This window comes from Megascapheus bottae, chromosome 14 (genome assembly GCF_031878675.1).
Source record: "Megascapheus bottae isolate mThoBot1 chromosome 14, mThoBot2.hap1, whole genome shotgun sequence".
Taxonomy (NCBI): Eukaryota; Metazoa; Chordata; class Mammalia; order Rodentia; family Geomyidae; genus Megascapheus; species Megascapheus bottae.
The window spans coordinates 29,819,636-29,836,732 of NC_143522.1; the positions used below are offsets into that span (position 1 = coordinate 29,819,636).

The 17,097-nt window shown below is 51.2% G+C and overlaps 1 protein-coding gene across 11 annotated transcripts in view; it reads left to right on the plus strand.

Moving 5' to 3' along the window:
• The window catches only part of LOC150054919 (uncharacterized), a 29,718-nt gene that overhangs the window by 10,881 nt on the left and 1,740 nt on the right, over positions 1-17,097 (plus strand). For 7 of the 11 annotated variants that reach the window (XR_016537606.1, XR_016537605.1, XR_016537603.1 and 4 more), the window contains 3 exons: positions 6,315-6,398; positions 6,625-6,804; positions 7,169-7,703. The gene's annotated coding sequence lies outside the window, so the exon portion shown is untranslated. Of the gene's footprint in view, positions 1-6,314; positions 6,399-6,624; positions 6,805-7,168; positions 7,704-14,226; positions 16,684-17,097 lie in introns of those variants that run through there. The other 4 variants (XR_016537607.1, XR_016537610.1, XR_016537604.1 and 1 more) reach the window with 4 other exon arrangements.

Below are 17,097 nucleotides of genomic sequence, written 5' to 3' on the forward strand. Positions count from 1 at the left end.
ACTCTGCGTGTGGGAAAGGAAGCAAGCTTTGGCTGAGGGGCTGTATTCGAAGGAGGGAACACAGTGGCCTCTCTCTCACCCCGCACGTTCCCACCTGCATGTTCCTTGCTAAGGCTCTCAGGGCTCCTGAGCTCCACGTCCCAAGTTATGAGTCAAGCCCCAGATGCATTTGCTGTTAGTACATTTCTCCAAAAAATGTCAGAATCTGGCAAGACTTCGGACACCAGGATGCCTGTGTTTCTTATTCATGGACATGAAGTAACTTTAGATATGTGGGGTTTTTTTTTTAATATTTATTTATTTATTTATATTAGAGCAGTCTGACTTTCAGAAAGAATGAAAAGAAACACCTACCCATTTTTTAATGAGCTTTTCCTTGAAAAGAGGACAAGAGCTTTACACAAAAGGGGGTTTGGAAGGGACAAATTAAGGTCCCACAGGGTTAAAGGGCAGCTGCTAATGCAGGACAATGAAGCGGCCTCTGGAAAAGCTTAGGGGAGCCCTGAGCATTGTCTTCTTAGGATGGAATGTAATGGCTATGTAATCCCAGAGAACTGGTCCCCCCTTCTCTCTGGTGCTTCAAATCTTGGACACCCCCCCCCGCCCCCATACCTCCACCCCTGCCAAGGCAGAATCAGGGAAGAATAGCCTCGTCTCTTATCCCTGAGGTGAGCAACATAGGGAACTCTGGGAGAACTGGATCTTTCCAAACATGGTCGTTGTTTGAAAGAAAGAACTATGTGGGTAGACCCACTCTTCTTCAGTTCTTAAGGCTGGTTCATTCACGGCAGCTCAAGTCCTGGGTTCCCTCTAGAAGAAGCGGGCCTTCTGGGGAGTCTTGAGGGAAGGGCTGGGAATAAAGAAGGCCTCGTGGGATTTTTGAGGCTCCAGGAGCTTGCCCCCCAAGAGTCTCCCTCCTTAGTGCTTTGGGACAGTTCTAGGCTGGGCTGGGCTTCCATCTTTCAGTTGGCCTTCGCTTAGGGTGGGTCTAATGCTTTCTGGGTTTATCTGTCTTGAGGCCAGCTCCTAGGCCCTGATCTCGCATTGCAAAAACTGGTGACTCTTAAGGGCTCTCCCAAATGGACTGCCACCAAATCTCTAGACACGCCAGCATGTGTCTTCTCAGTTCCCTTCACCCCCAAGTCCCAGCCTCCACGGTGGGGGCTGATGTTCAGGCAGGTGCTGGGTGACAGAGGCCAGCCAGCACAGACCCCCCCCCCCCCAACTTGAGCAAGATGTGTGTGGGAGAAAATTAATTAAGGAGAGGACTGTGCTGGAGGAGACTGTCCTGGCTCTCTTAATTGCTCTCCAATTTCTTTGGGCTTAAGAGAAAAATGCAGATGAAGAGTCCTTTTCCCCTTCCCCCGCCTGGGGAGGGGGGGCCGGAGGAGGGCGTCCCACCACCTTTTGCTTGGTTTGTCTTCTCTCAGTGAATAGGGGCTTTGCAGGGGCTTATGGAGGAGACTCTCAGCTCCGATCCCAGGCCTCTGTGGCTGGAGACAAAGGCACAGGCAGAAAGGAATGTGGGGGAGCCCTGTGGAGTTCAGCCACCTGGGGGTCGTTGGGAGAGCAAGTGCAGATGGGTTTCCCAGGTCCTCTGAATGCGGGCTCTGAATGGAAGGTGCCCTTTCTTCAGAAGAAAAGAAGCAAACCTCAATTACCTTCCCAGAAAGGACTGTGTGTAGATGTGTGTGTGTTCCTTGAGCTGCGTGGGGCCTCAGCTCTGTGTGTGTGTGTGTGTGTGTGTGTGTGTTGGATGGAGGAGGCACAACGACCCTGGCCACTTGTGTGACCCTGGGGACACCCATGCTCTTCTGTCCCCGAGCTGGGTTTGTGCAAGTCTTCTGGGATACAAGTGTTGCTGCAGTGGCTGGGCTTGGAAATAAGTATTTGATCAAACCAGGCCTGGTGCCTGAAAGACCGCATTAGAGCCATCACAGGGGCGAGACGTGAACCCCACAGTGGAAAGCTGGGGAAGGAGGCTGGTCAGAGGGGCCAAGGGCTGACTGCCTGTCTGTACTGGCTACTAGGAACTACAGCTGGGCGGCCCCTCTGCCTTCTAGCTCCTTTCCTGGGCTGTTGTGTGAGTGGACATAGGGTCATCCTTATTGAGTGTGGGGGCTCCCCACTCCTTGGCAGGTGTGCATGGTTGGAGAGGGGCTGGGCAGAGGCCTCTGGGGGCAGTGGGTTGCTCCATCACTGACCTGAATTCCCCAAGAACTTGGACAACTCCAGACAGCCGGGACATAGGCCTGTCAAGAGAGGATGGGATTTCTGTCTTGTTTTTGTGTCTGCTGGTATCTGTGCCTCAGTTTCTCCCATGTAGCAGCCTGCTAATTGTACACCACCTGTCAGCGAGCAGCAGCCGAAGGTGTAGGAGAGGGAAGGAGGACATGGAAGCCCGCAGCTTTTCGTCTGGGTCCCCACTAGCCCCCTCGTAGCCTGCCATTGGCTACTTGGGCATTGTTGGGAGATCAGGAGAGAGCTGGCAGCTGGGGCTGCTGGGGTTCAGCACAGTGGCCATCCCAGAAGGGGCTCTAGAATCTGGATCTAACCTGGGGTTGTGGACCAGGGTGGTCCACTGCCCTGACTGTGGGATGATCTTGGCCCCTTGGGCCTCAGTTTCCCTATTGGAAGGATGGGGAACAGCAGGCTTGCCCTTGTCAGAGGAGCACTGTGGGACTCAGTCCCTGCAGGCATCTCAGCCGGCCAGCTAGGATTTGAGGATTTGTGGACCTTTGGTCTCCCTGACCCCCTGCTCTAGAGACCCCAGAGGGTCAGGGCTTCAGTAAAGGCCACAGCATGCTCTGGAGGCCAGCCTCCAGCCCTCACTTGACCAGTGTGGTCAGTGGTCACAGCCATTGACCATTGTCACCTTTGTGGACAGGCTGTGGGCTTGGCTACCCCACATGTGATTCCCTGTCAGCCTCTGGCCTGGCCAGGGAACCAGTTTTGGGCCAGAGAGTAACTCTTGTGCAATGAGATTGCGGGGTGGGTGTGGCCCCATGTGCTGTCCCTGGAGATCCACTCTGTGCCTTTTGCTCATGAGATCCTTGACAGCCTCTTCTCCCCCATTTGCCTCCTCACCCCCTTTGCCAGAACTTTCTGTTGAGATGGACAGGGTAGAGAGTTGAGGAAAAACAAGCCAAAGTTGCTGGTGGCCTGTGCCACATAGTCTGCCTGTGGATGGCTTTGCACAGGGCCCTGGCCTTCTGGTGTCATGGCATGCCTTCGTCAGGCCTTCCTCAGGCCTCGGTCTGGTTATTACCATGGTGGGCTACAGCTTTTGTTTTGTGACCTTGGTTGCTACAATACCTGGGAACTAAAATGAAGAATCAAAAAATTGCCAGCTTCAATTAGACAACCGGCAGACGTCCTTTCCAAAGCAGCCTGTGCCTCTGTGTCCATTAACGAAAACATGTGCCAAATAGGCCCTAATTCTCTCTAATTGCCCGCTCCCGAAGCAGAGAGGTGAAATTCCAGGAAGAGGCACATGTAAACATCCTCTGTAACCGGACCAACTAAAATGAGAGGGGGCCGCTGGGGGCTGGCGCAGGGGAGGGGACACGGTTTCAAAAGATGTCCCAATTACTGTTCCTATTTTCCTAAATGGGCCCATAATGTCCAGGGCCGGGGCCTCTCCAAGGTACAGGAAATGAGCTCTGTAAAGAGCTTACGTGTGTTAGGGGAAGTTGGAAGAACATGATGTTTACCCGACAGGTAGAGCTGGGGGGCTGAAGCTAGGATTCGTGTAACTGCAGGCTGTAGTTCTTGAAGTCAACATCTTAGTCAAAAGAACCCTTTGACATTTTTCTTTCTTTGAATCATCCAAAAGATATTTGTACCAGAGACAACACTGGATCGATCAGGTCCTTTTTACTTCCAGAAAGGGAAAAAAAAAAACCTCAAGATGCACACACAGTTAGAATGTTCTGGTGAAGCCACAGGGAGAGGGGCGGGGGTGGGGAGGTGTTGGGTGATTATTTGTCTGTCGTGCCTTTGGCGTGGGCCGTGAGCTCGGTGCACAAACTCAGGCTGATCTTGATGAAAGGCTGCTGAGAATGCCTTGGGGTTTCTTTTGGCTCTAGATGGTGACTCATCTCTGCAAGTTTCCCTCACCTTTGTTAAGAATCCAGCCCCGCACTGAGTTCTTAGTGCCTGACAGTAGGCCCAGGGCTGGTACATGGAGTGCTGAAAGCAAGGCCCAGCCAAGGCCTGGCTCCATCCTGGCCGAGCAGCCTGGGGTCTGCATGCAGAGTTAATTAAAGACAGTTGGGATCATGGAAGGTCTGGGGGGTGGAGGGGCTGTAGCACAGGCAAGAGAAAACCCAGATGCCCTGAGCAGCTTCTGATGTCCCTGTTCCTATTAAAAACAAAATAGACCCGAACAGAAGCAGCAGACCCAAAGACCTGGCTCATATTCCCGTGGGGATGGCGCAGCCTTTGGTCTTGCTGGGTGTCCTTCCTGTCACCTTAGGACCCTGGCTAGTACGAGCACCCCAGCTCTACAGGGCTCATGGGGGGTGCTGGGCTGTCTCCAGCACTGCTCAGGACATGGTAGGTGGTCTTGGGTCCTTAGACAGCTCAGTTGTGCCCCAGGGTCACCCATGAGCTTATTTGCAAGTTCTCAAATAAAGTTGTTATGGGAAAAGTATCCTGGGGAACCATAAGGTCAAGGAGGGGGTTCATGGGTGGGTTGTGAGCAGGATGCATCCTTCTTCTGCCATGCTGGGCCTTGGGTGACTCAGAGACGTGCCTGGAAATGGAGGGGAAAAGGTACTGAGGTGCCCCCAAGACTAGAGTCAGGGCAAGGTGTGGGGGGCTAGGGAATTCTTTGTCCTTTGGGGTAACTGGAGGGCCAGTGGGACAGGTGTCTTGATGACACGAGGCCTGTTCCTCAGGAGATGCCTCTGCCATCTCACCTGAGAGCCCTGGCCCTACTGTGTTTCTTCCAGGCCTTTCTGCCTCCAGGTGGCCACATGGGGTCCCCCCTGGTCCTCCTTAGTCCCTGCCTCTACCTTTTCTACCAGAAACTAGTCTCCAGCGGGTTTTACCCTAACTCTGGCCCTCTCCTGCCTCAGCCCTGGTCCTGGCCTCCGGGGTTCAGTCCCTGCTCACCCTTGTTTTCTGCTTAGTAATTTACCTTTACCAGACTGTAGTAACATACTTTTACAATGAACCGATTTAAACTTTGTTTTTGAACAGACTTTTTTGGGGGGTCAGTCATGGGACTTGAACTCTGGGCCTGGGCATTGTCCCTGGGCTCTTCAGCTCAAGGCTACCACTCTACCCCTGGAGCCACAGTGCCAGTCCCAGTTTTCTAGTGGTTAATTGCAGATAAAAGTCTTGTGACTTTAGTGCCCATTAGTGCTGGGGCTGGCTTTGAACCTCTGTCCTCAGAGTAGCTCGGATTACAGGCGTGAGCCACCGTGTCCAGCTGGTTTCAGTATAGAGAAAAACCTATAGAATTCTCAAATACCCACCCCCTCACTTTGCTACCCTCTTATGAACATCATGTGTCCGTAGGTATGTTTTGAGATAGCTAGGAGATGATATTCTTCAGGTAGAGCTGTAGTTTGCATCATTGCTCTTTGTGTGGTGTATTTTTGTGTTTTGACAAACGTCTAATGACATACGTTTGCCTTCACATTAAGGAAAATATTTTGATGTAATGTAGTACTTGGTTGAGGAATTTCACCGTGCCTATTTGAGTGTGTGTATGTGTGTGTGTACACATTTGTGCATGCACTGATACCAGGACTTGAACTCAGGGCCTGGACACTGTCCTTAGCATTTTTTGCTCAAGGAAGGGTAGTGCTCTTGTAGATCAGAGTCTCCTAGACTTTCTTCCCTGCACAGGCTGGCTTTGAACTGCGATCCTTAGATCTCAGCCTGCTGAGTACCTGGGATTGCAGTTATTAAATGTCTCCATCATGATTAGGTAAAGATGTCTGTCCTGCCACCGCTGAAACAGCCATGCATCCTGGCTGGTGCATGGTGGTGCAGGAAACACTGCCCACGCACAACCTGACCTTCCTGGCCTTGCTCCCTGCTCTGCCCTCCTCGTCCATCTAACTTGCTTCTTGGAATTCTTACTGGACCATTGGCATCTCTGAGTACAGCCACTGTTCCCTGTGTGGCAGAGAACGGGTTACCACCTTTGGGTGGCAGCTTGATTCTCACTTGTGCACTGGCCCGAATCCACTGGTTTCCACCAAGCAACCCTCAGCTCCCTACTCTTCCCAACCCCAGGGCTCTTGGGTAAGGAGCCTTGGTCCTGTCACCCCCATCGCCCCCTCTCCTTGCCACCCTAGGGACAGCTGGTGAGTGACTGGGAATGCAGACAAGGAAGTTGGACCAAGAAATGCTTGGTTTCCTGGGCGTAATACTTGTTGGAGGTAGGGAGACCCTGTTCCCACAAAGCTATCCTCCTGCGCCACCAGCTTCTTCATCCTGGCTGAATCAACAGTTTAAGTACTTTTTCAATATTTTAATATATTTTGAGTGTATATCTGCCTCTTGTTCTCTGATGCACACGCATCAAGATATCAAACAATAAAATACTGGATCTTTAAATATTTGGTGGGGTTTTCTTTGCTGACTTGCACTTTCTCCTGGCTGAAGCCACCACCTGGAATCTGCGAGGGACCCTGAACCCCTGGACGCCTGGATGGACTCCTGGATCCCTGGACGCCTGCACCCCTGGATCCCCGGATCCCTGGACGCCTGGACCCCTGGACCCCTGGACATCTGGACATCTGGACATCTGGAGAAACCCCTCCAGCACCCTCCAGCTCTAAAATCGTAAGTGATCAGAACACAACAGATACACACACACACACACACAAAAAAAAAACCAAACCAAACCAAACCAAAACAAAAAACAAAAAAAACTTGTAGCTGACAGGGATGGGCTGCTACCCAGACCACTTCTGCTAAGCGGCTGGTCCCTGCCCCTCTCTGGGGGTGAGGGTCCAATGAGCCAAGCTGAAGGCTGACCTGGGGCTTGTGTTCAAGAGATGGAAACCCCAGCCCCCTGTGTTGTCTCTACAGCAAAAGAATTCTATAGATGGCTTTGAGTGTGGGACCCCAGAGAATGTCTTCTTTTTCACTCTTCCAAATGAATGGTCCTTTCATTATTGAGTCTCTCTTTGGCCTTGTGCCGCAGGGCCAGACTAGCGTGGAAGTGCCCTTGTGAGCTGGGGGCCTTCAAAGGGCAGAGGAGAAAACGCAGGCTGAGGACCAGCCTCTAAAATGGGCTTCGAGCTCCGATGACCTGTGCTCACCCCCTCGAAATGTCTGGAAAATGTAATGGGCAGGTTTTCTGTCTTCAAAGTTTCCGGCTAAACCTCTTCAAGTTCTTTATTGTTTGAGACTGAGACACTCAGCGATGGTAATGGGGGATTTCTTTGTGTTTGCCTTGAAAGGCCAAAATATTTTTATATTGCTGTAGACAAAGCCACCTATTTACAAATGTACTCTGTCCGTCGTTTCCCACCGCGAAGACTGTAACGTGTATTTCTCTGTGTATTCCGGGGTCTTGAAACAGGTTTCTCATGGGGATGGCCATTCACTGGGGTCCAGAAGGGCAGAGTGAGAAGCGCCTGCCTTGCCAGGGGAGAGGGCCCAGTTTCGTGTCTGTCCCTGCTGTGTCTAGGATGCGAACCCTGAGAGAATGGCATAGTAAAGGAACATAAACCACATCCCTGCTCTGCATCTGTCATGCGTGTTTCTGGGTCGTGGGTGTGCAAATTGTGATGAACGTGGTGGGCAGAAGCCAGAGGGGCCACAAGGGTGTGACTGTCTTAGTTTTTTCTTAGGAAGGTTGGCCTTGGTTACGTTCTGTGGTAGATGATTCGGTGAGCAGAGGTAGCATGAAGGAGTAATGAGACCCACAGACAGATATAGAGGTGAGCAGGTCAGCCAAGGATCTACCCATCCCTCACGCTCTGACCCACACACAGCCGCATTACACCCAACACAATACAGAATCCTTCGATACTTAGGGCCCAAAGAACCTGGCACCAGCCTATAGTGATCCAGATATGTCATTTGAATGCAGATCTCTGAGGTTTATTGATAGAAAAATAAAGCATAACTTTAAAAAGAATGAGAAAACCACAAAAACTGGACAGAATTAACTAGAAAAGGAGAAAAATGGACAGGAGAAATGGCCCAAGTCGTATTATCACCTACCTAGGAAGGGCCAGGCCCTGAGTTTAAACACTAGCCATAGCTACCACTCACATCCACTCACTCTCCCCCTCCCCCCACAGAAATATATTAACTAAGTAGTTGGACACAGATAGAAGACAATGTCTCTCTAGGAACAGAAAGGAAAGGGCTGTGCCAAGCAAGCACTCTATAGTTAATTCCCATCTGTGCTTCTGAGCGGGATGAGAACCCGACCAAGAGGCTGAGCAGACACAGCCCCATGAGAGAGGACTTGAGGAGGCCAGGAGGGGACATCCATTAACCACAGATTATTATGTATCCAATTAGGTGCACCTGCCCTCTGAAAGTGTAGAAATCAGTATTTAAATAGGAAGAAAGACTGAATGGCCGTGTGAATGCATGAATGAATGGATGAGAAACAGATTTGTATTCATCGATGAGGGGGTGGGCGTCAGAGCACTTTGAGAGTTGTCTGACCCTTGGGGCTAGTCTGTAAAAGAAAGCTTGAAAGAGTGATAGAAACAATGAGATGGAGAAAAATGAAAAGGGAGAAGAAAAAGAAGTAGACAAGATAATAAGAGGAGTAATTGTTAAGGAGAGGGGACTTGTTTAGCACAAGTAATGAACATTAATTCCAAATTGTGCCCACGAGCTCGGGTGTAGCTCAGTGCTGTTTTGTTAGTGTAGCATGTGCCAGGCTCTGGGTTCCATTCCCAGCACTGCAAGACAAACAAGCAAAACTGTAGCCCTGAAGTTCAGAAATAGTAATCAATGTGGTAGAAATAAAAGATGATAAATAGAGGTATGCAAGCCAAGAGGACAAGAAAAGGAGCTAGGAAAATGGCACAAATGAGAAACGAAAAAAATTTAGAGCAGAACTAAAGTTAATTGTACAGAAGAAAAGGCACTTCCTGCCTAAGTACTTAATAAAATATAATAAGCATTGCTGATTAGATGTAATAAATAGTAACAGTTGGCATTTATCAGTAAAAGAGCAAATATCAAAAAGGAGAAATAAATTAAGGAGTAGCTGAGAGGAAGAGCAATGATGGCTTTAATGAATCCACTTCACTCAAGCCTAATAAAAACAGAAGAATGCCAAACAGAAAGCAAGAAAGGAGAGGGATACAGAAAATTAGGATGATACAGACATAAGCAATACAAACACTGGATGCACAAATAAATTCGTAAATAAGTGAGAGACGGGGCCATACAAATACAAAAAAAAAGATAGCAACGATTCAAGGATTCTTGAATCAAAGATTATTTGCATGAGCAAGATTTAAACAACAGGCTTCTGAGGTAGTTAAATAAATCCTAAACCGAATCACCAGTACAAGGAATTAAGGAACAAAGGAGAACCCCCATGGACCAGTGCTGACAAGGCTGAGGGGTCTCAGATTATGGTTAATCCAATTCTGTGCACCTGAGGTCCATAAATAAAAGAATAAATATTCAAATGAAAGAGTGACAGAAAGAATGAATGAATAAATGAATGGCTGAATTAGAAATGGAAATGTACCCTATAGCCAAGATGGGTTACCCAGGAGTTTGTGCTTATCTCATCCGGAGCACCTGAGGTCCCTAAGAGTTAGAAAACCTAAAAAAGGGCTAAAAAAATGAGAGAGAAGGAGACAACCAAATGAATGAGAAAAAGGAAATAAACCAGCATCTGTAAGAGGAAGATCTCTTAGAATTAGTAATGAGGTTGTCATTAATCCTCAAGATAGATGAGATAATTTAGACCCAGGTTTCTTAGGGGGAGGCAGAAGAGAATAACAAAAAAATTAAAAAAGCAAAAAGGGAACGATAATAAGCCAGTAACCAGAGTGATAAATGGATAATTAAGAGAAGTTGTCTAAACAGGGATGAAAATAAGTTCGCATACATCCTCCTTAAATAGATAAATACATTATACCTTTGAAATGAAAAATAGGAAAAGTCCCAGCCCCCAAATGAAGTTCCATCCTCTAGCACTATAATAAAATATCTTACATTTGAGGCGTGTAAATAAAAGCAAAAGTACTTAAATGTAAACAAGTAACTAAATACTGGGGTGCTGGTAAATATCAGGCCAGCAATGTTAGGACTGTTAACTCAGGTTCACAAGAGGCGGAAGGGCTGAAAAATCAGAATCGGGAAGGAAAGACGAGTGAATGAATAGATCAGGAAGGTTAGGTCCTTATTCTAGGCACCCAGATAAATGAAAAGAAGAGTACAGGGAAGAATGAGAGAAAGGGAGAGAGCTAGGAAGGGAGCAGGCCAGGCACAGCACGGGTCTTACGAGATACCCTCCATTTAAAGCTGAGCTATTGATGTCTCCAAATCTGTGTGAGTGAACGAGTGAGTGGAGGAATGAAAAGGAGGACTGTAGAAAGAGAAGGCAGGGGAGAGGGACCAAGGAAAGGAGGGTCTTCCTGTCTAGCTCTTGTCACCTGCTGGTTTGTTTTGCAGCCTGCTGGCGTGAGATGGGGGTAGGAGGGCCAGTCCTTACCTGTCCACCAGCTCACAATGTGCAGAGCTGGCTCAGGAACACCTAGGCCTGGGTGTGGAGTCGCTGTCTTGCTTGTATGATGGGCCATTCCACTTCCCCGCTCCCATCCTTGGTCTCATGAAAGTGTCTGCACCTCCCTAGTTAGGTTGACCCAGGGGTCCCAGGCGTGTCCTCGCTGCCACTTCCCTTTTCTGAAGCCCTGGATGGGCTGCAGAAGGTTGCATGGAGAAGGGGTGTTCAGCCCAGTGGCTGACTTGCACTTCCCTGGGCTGGGGTCCCCTGTGGGTCCCCTGTGGGGCATCTCGGGTGTGGCTCATGGAGGGGAAGACAGAGTTGCTGGGAAGGGGACCCAGGAGCCCAGGGACCCCGGTGCCCTGGGCAGAGCACCAGAAACCTTGTTCTTGCAACTCTCTGAAATAAGCCCCCAAGTAATCCCCGGTAGTGCACCTCAGTCCAGGCTTTCAGAGCAGATCGTGGCGTCCCGAATGCCTGGCTCCCCACAGCCCGTTTCAAGGCCTGTTTTCCCATGTACTCTGTATTTTTTCTCTTTCTTTTTTGTTTTATTTTTTGGAAAATGCCTTTGTTGGAACTGTGTTGACTCACCCGGGGGCCTGCGTGGGGAGACTTGGAGAGTTGTTCGTGCTGACGTCCCACCCACACCTGAGGAACTCTCTTTCTGGGGAGTTTCCTTTCTTTGTAGTAGACAAGGTGTGTGCATTTGTGTGTTGTGTGCCTGTATTTGTCTTCAAAAACAAGGACGGAAGGCCTTCTGAATTCTTCTTTGGGGCCTGGTGCCTAGGCCTGGCGGAGCCCAGGAGAGCATCTGCAGGCTAGCAAGGTGGGCGGACAGCAGGGGGCGATGGCGAGAGCTTCCTGCAGACTAGGGTGGAGCTGTGAGAGGTCTGACCTTAGTCCAGGACTGAGGCCTTAAATGAGGAAGTATGGGAGCTGGTGGGGGTGGCAGGGGGATGTCCCAAACTTCTAGTGTAAGCCCTGGATGGACGGCAGTGATCTCAGAACATGGAGGGCACGGAGTTCACGTGTCAGAAGCCACCGTCTGTGCCCCCAGCACCACGTGTCTGGGCCACGTGAGCATGGCCACGTGGGCCTGACGTGGAGCTAGGGCCGCAGGGGTCTGCAGGCCACCTCTTTCAGAAGCTGAGGCTCCAGGATGGGCCCTGGCCCTTGCCTCCCTGGGACATCTGCTGAGCTGACTTCTGAAGTCTTCAGACAAGCCCAAGCATACCTGGGGGACTCGGAGGAGGAGAAGGAGGAGGAGGAGGAGGAAGAGGAGCGCAGGGTTCAGGCACAGAGACAAGGGGGGCCTTGGAAGCATCGAGTTGGGGTGCACACGCTTAGAAAGTCCAGGAGGCTCCGAAGACTACAAACTCGGGATGGAGAAGGCTGAGCGGGGAGGGAGGCCAGCCGGGTTGAATTGGGCCCATGGGACCCATTCATGTTCCATGTGTCCCCAAAATGCCACGGGGCAGGTCAGGGCGTTAGGATCTACAGATGGATGGAACCGTGCCGGTGGGGTGTTGTGGGATTGTCGGAGGAGCTCAGGGTTCCCGAGGGTGAGGAAGGGGTGGGCAGATAGCGCGGCCTGCACATGCTCCCTGGCTCCAGCCCTCCCCGTGGTCAGGTTATTCTTATTGCTGTATTTCTTTCCTTCCACTTTACAAAACCAGGGGAAATTTGTCCCTTGATGGACATCTGTGTGCACCTCCACACAAATCTTTTTCCGGGTGATGTCAGGTGCTACCCCTCTCCTTGGCTCCCCTCGGTGACTCCCGGTCCCCTGGTATGGGACTGATGGGTGAAGGCTCCTGGTATTCTTGATGTCATGTGACCTAGAGCAGGCACACGCACAGCTCAGCGCTGACATGCCACCATCTTTCTTTCTGCCCTCACATCCTGTCTTCCAGGCACACTTGTTCTGTTTTTAATAAGCATCCATTTTTAAACACCTAATTGGCAGTCTTCACCACATAGAGCATTTTTGCACCCTGTCTGTCTTCTGTCTTTTTCTTTGTTCCACTGTCTTCCTCTCCTCCCTGCCTTAGATTCCATTTGCCAGCTATGGCAGCCCTCAGCTATGCCCATTATTCTGCATACATCACCTTCTTTTTTTTTTTTAATATCACAAACGATGTCACACTAACGACTTACCACACCCACTGTTTGTCATTCTTATCACATGCTTTTTGACACCCGGAACTTCTCATTGCTTCATTATACTCCATTTCTCCCTGTTATATTGTGAGCCCCTGTAGGGCAAGCAGCTTGCTGAGCTGATGTGTGTTGACTGAGCACGTGTTTGTGGCGTGTGTGGGCGAAAGGCTGTATAGAGATGTGAGTGAGTGAGAGGTTGGCTGAGCCATGCTAGGATGGATTGATGAGTGGGTTAGATGAGATGGACGAATTGGTGAATGAATGAATGAATGAATGGTGAGTGAATGAATGACTGGCAGAGATTCTAGAGTGAATGGCTAGGGATTTTGAGTATGCATGTTGGTTCATTGTAGGAGGTTAAGGTAGTGTATTATCATTTTTTTTAAAATAAAGGTATATGTTAGTTTTTATTTTAAGGAGCCCATCGTTTTAATTTGCTGTGATTACTAATGAAGGTTGAATATGTTCAGTTCTGTTTGCTACCAAATTGTATCTTCTGTGAACTATTTGTCCAAGTCCATTAGGTCATGGCTTTCTTCTAATGGGGTCCCTCAGAATGCAGCACACCATTTTGTTCCCAGGGACACCCAAGGGGGTGGCCGGGTGGGGCCAGGGACACCTCCCCCTTAGCACGTGAGTTTGCATCCCTGAAGGTGCACAGACGAGGCCTCCCCAGTTTCTTGGGGTCCGGAGTGTCTCTTTGACTTCCCTGGGGTCCATGCAGCCTTGCCCAGTGGGTGAGAAACTTTGTACAGCTTTACTCTTCATTTTATGAGGAGGCCAGGTGGTAGGGCCGCCATTTCCCCACTTCTTACCAGAATTGGCTTCTGTGTGTCCCGGGATGTCAGCCAGTGTCCCCATACCTGGCCTGAACATCTTGCCTTGATGGTGAACTTTGAGCTTTCATTGGTCAATAGACAATTTCTGATCAGGGGTGATGGGGAATTTCTTTCAGTTTTTCTTCATGGGACAGTTCCATCCCATGGTCAAATTGCAGACTACATCACTGCTCTTCCCTAAAGCTAGTCAAGGGCTCACAGACCAGTCAGCACCGTTTGGGGATAACCTGCCTTCCACAGCAAACCTCTTCTCTCTGTAAAGAGCTCCTTCCTCCTCCCTCCCTCCCCTCTACTGTAGCACTGAGCATGTCTGCCTGTGTTGACCCCGCCCCCTCCCTCTTCCCTCCCCTCCCCGTTTACTTCCCTCTCCCCCCCCCCCGCCCCCCCCCCCGTGGTGTGGTGTTTATCTCAGCATCCCAGCTTGGGGAGGCAGCGGGTGGGCGTGGTGACTTGGTGACTTTTGACATGACTTTAATCATCCATCCATCCAGGCATTTGGCCTCCATTTTTTGACCTGATGCTTTTGGCCTTTCCTTTTCTTCCAAGCAAACCTTCCATCTCGGGCGGGCTGTGTAGCGCCACATGGGCTGAACTTACGAAGCAAGACACCCTCCTGTGGCTTCGTCCTCTGGTCACTGCTCTGAGCACGTCCCAGCTGGATCCCATCTGCCACAATCACTCTCATGGCTTCTTCCCCCGTGGTGCTTTCTTCTCCCTGCATCCCCCACCAGGTTCAGGTGCCCAGAGCATCAGGAGTGGAGCCCTCCATCATTGGAGACCTCCCCCTAGGCCTCGCCCTGCCTGGCGCATGGTCCTTGCCGTGAGCTTTGCCTTCAGCCTTGCAGCTTCCTCCACCTGATGGCAGCGGATATCATCATCTCCTCACCCCTTCACCTCTCCATTCATTCTCTTACAGTCGACAAACATGTTTACGAAGTGAGCTAGTGCTCTCCATACTAGAGCTGGCTTACCAGGACTCATCCCAACATTGGCTTTTCCAAGACAAGACCATGTGTTCGTAGAGGGGCCATGCTTGTGTGCCTTGATTCAGTTCAGACTTCTAAATCCCCCACTTCTGCTGTGAGTTTGATTGCCCTCTGACTCTGTTCCTTATCAAACTAGGTTGATGAGGAATCAGTAAACTGTGTTCTCTGGGCGGTCAGAAATCACAGCCTATATCTTGAAGAGGCTCGGCCCGGAGCAGGGGGTTTGCTACCCGAGGGCAGGTTTCAAGGCATTCTTCCTCCCACCAGGCAATCTGATGAGCTTCCCAGGCGCTTTGGGGCTTAATGCTTGGCTGTATTTAGAGAAAATTGCAGGTGATTGCTCGGGCAGGTGATAAGGACTGTGCCCCAGGTAGGGGTCCCTGCAGAACAGTGCACAGGCGGACCCTGGTGGGCGAGACACAGTGTGCTTCGCAGATTCCTGTTGCCACTTTGAGGCTGTGCAATCCCAGGCCAGGTGGGCCCCTGCTCCATTAGGAGGAGCTGCAGCGGGCAAAGCCAGAACCCTGGAGTTGGACAAATCGTGTTGTTTAACTTCCTGTGAGAGTTTTGCGTCTGTCTTCTGGGGAGACCCTGAGGTCCCCCTGGAAGACATGGGATGGGAATTCTGTGATTCCAGAAGGACGGTGTGTGTGCCCTTGGGTGAGCCAGGGAGGGGGGGATCTGGTGCTAGGAGGCGGCGGGGGAGGCTCGTCCCAGCAGTCTAGAAGAACGTGCAGGATGCATTGTGGGATGCAATGGAAAATGGGTGTGATTTCAAGATTCGGTCGCCCTTAGATAGGGACTTTGGAGCTAGGGGCTGGAGCACTGCAGAGAACTCTTCTTCAGGGCGTGGCCCTGGCCCCGCCCCCAGGTGCGCTCACACCCTCCTCTGGGAAGGGTTGGGATGCTCCGTCCATCTTTCTTCCTACCCCTGAGCAGTGCCTCTGAGTCCAGACTGTGGGCGGCGCCTCTTCCACCCCCTCCCCAGCATCCTCTCTCCGGGGTGCTTTGGTCTCTACCCATCTTTTTCCAGTGTCCTGACGACATTTGGGCTCAGATGCCCGCAGTCTGGGTGCCTAACACAGTCCCTGACCCAGGGGCAGGGGCTTTCCTTCTGCGCTGCTCAGTGGATGCCCAGGTGATGCGATTGTAACCATTTCTAAGGGGCAGGTGACTGGAATCTCTGCTCAGAAAGGATGGCATTTTGTTCTTCATTCACCTAATTGCCGTATGGACTTGAGCGTGCCACGGGGCTCTCTAGTTTCTGGGTGTCCCGTGAACAGACTGTTACCTGTCTGAGGAGAATCTATTAGCATGCTCAGAACTCTGGACTATGGCAGACCTCAGTGCCATGGAACTGTGTCGCGTCCGCGAGCCACTATGCCCCCTTGTCACTAGAAAGCCTACCTCACAGGGCTGTTGTGAGGACCTAGAGCCGGCCCACTGCACGTGGTCCCGGGCAGCAGGGTGTCCCACGAGTACCAGGGAAGATCTTCATGCCACGGTTGTGTTTTCCACAGTTCAGGGGATGCACGAGGCACAGCAGAGAAGCTCTGGGGGTTTGGCCATCTGGGACCCAGGGTAAATATCTGGTGATTGCTGAGTGATGGCTTCTTCCCACGTTTAGAGGCTGTTGCTTCTCCAAAGTAGGCTAAGGCTGGCTGGGCCACTCTGCTTTGGGTGCTGGAGGGGGCAGCGTGTCTGCTGGTTTGGGGGTGTTTCTGCACATGTGTGTAATGGTGCCCCTGGGTGATTGAGGCTCTCCAGCTCAGAGTTCCCAAATAGTTTAGCACTGGCCTTCGAATGATGGGCAGCTAAAGGTCAAGGTCAGGGTCAGAGCTGAACCGTCCCGGGTCACCAAACAGGGCTCCCCCACTGTGCCTCCCTCTGCCTGGATGGACTGAGGTCCCCTGTAGACTAGCCACTAGGAATGTAGGGCAGGGCTCCCCTTAGACCTTCCCTGGGGTGTGTTGAGGTCCCCTGTAGACACTAGGAATGTGGGTTGGTTGGGTCCCCCCCTTCCAGGTCGTAGGCTGAGGTCGCCTGCTGCCCCGAGAGGGGCCTAGGCCCACGTTGTCCTCCCCTCCCTCCCCTCCCTCCCCTCCCTCGCCCCAGGCCCCCTCCACACTGCTTTTTCCGTCCTTGCCATGGACCGTCACCCTTGGAAGCCCAGGGGGTTTTGCCTCTGGGCTCCCAAGGGCCTGTGGTAGGGGTGGAAAAAGCCTTTCCCGGGAAGCGTAGGTAGTTAGTGTGTAGGTGCCCTGTCCCCATTAGGTCACTGGCGCTGTGCCCCACAAGGGAGACAGGAGGAAAAAGATAACCACCTCTCTGATAGAGGAGGGTGGGGGTGTGGGGGGGTAGAGAGGAAGGTTCCCAGGGGTGAGGTCCCAGGGGGAGGGGTTAGTCCGTGAGTGTTAGGAAAGTGACTAGA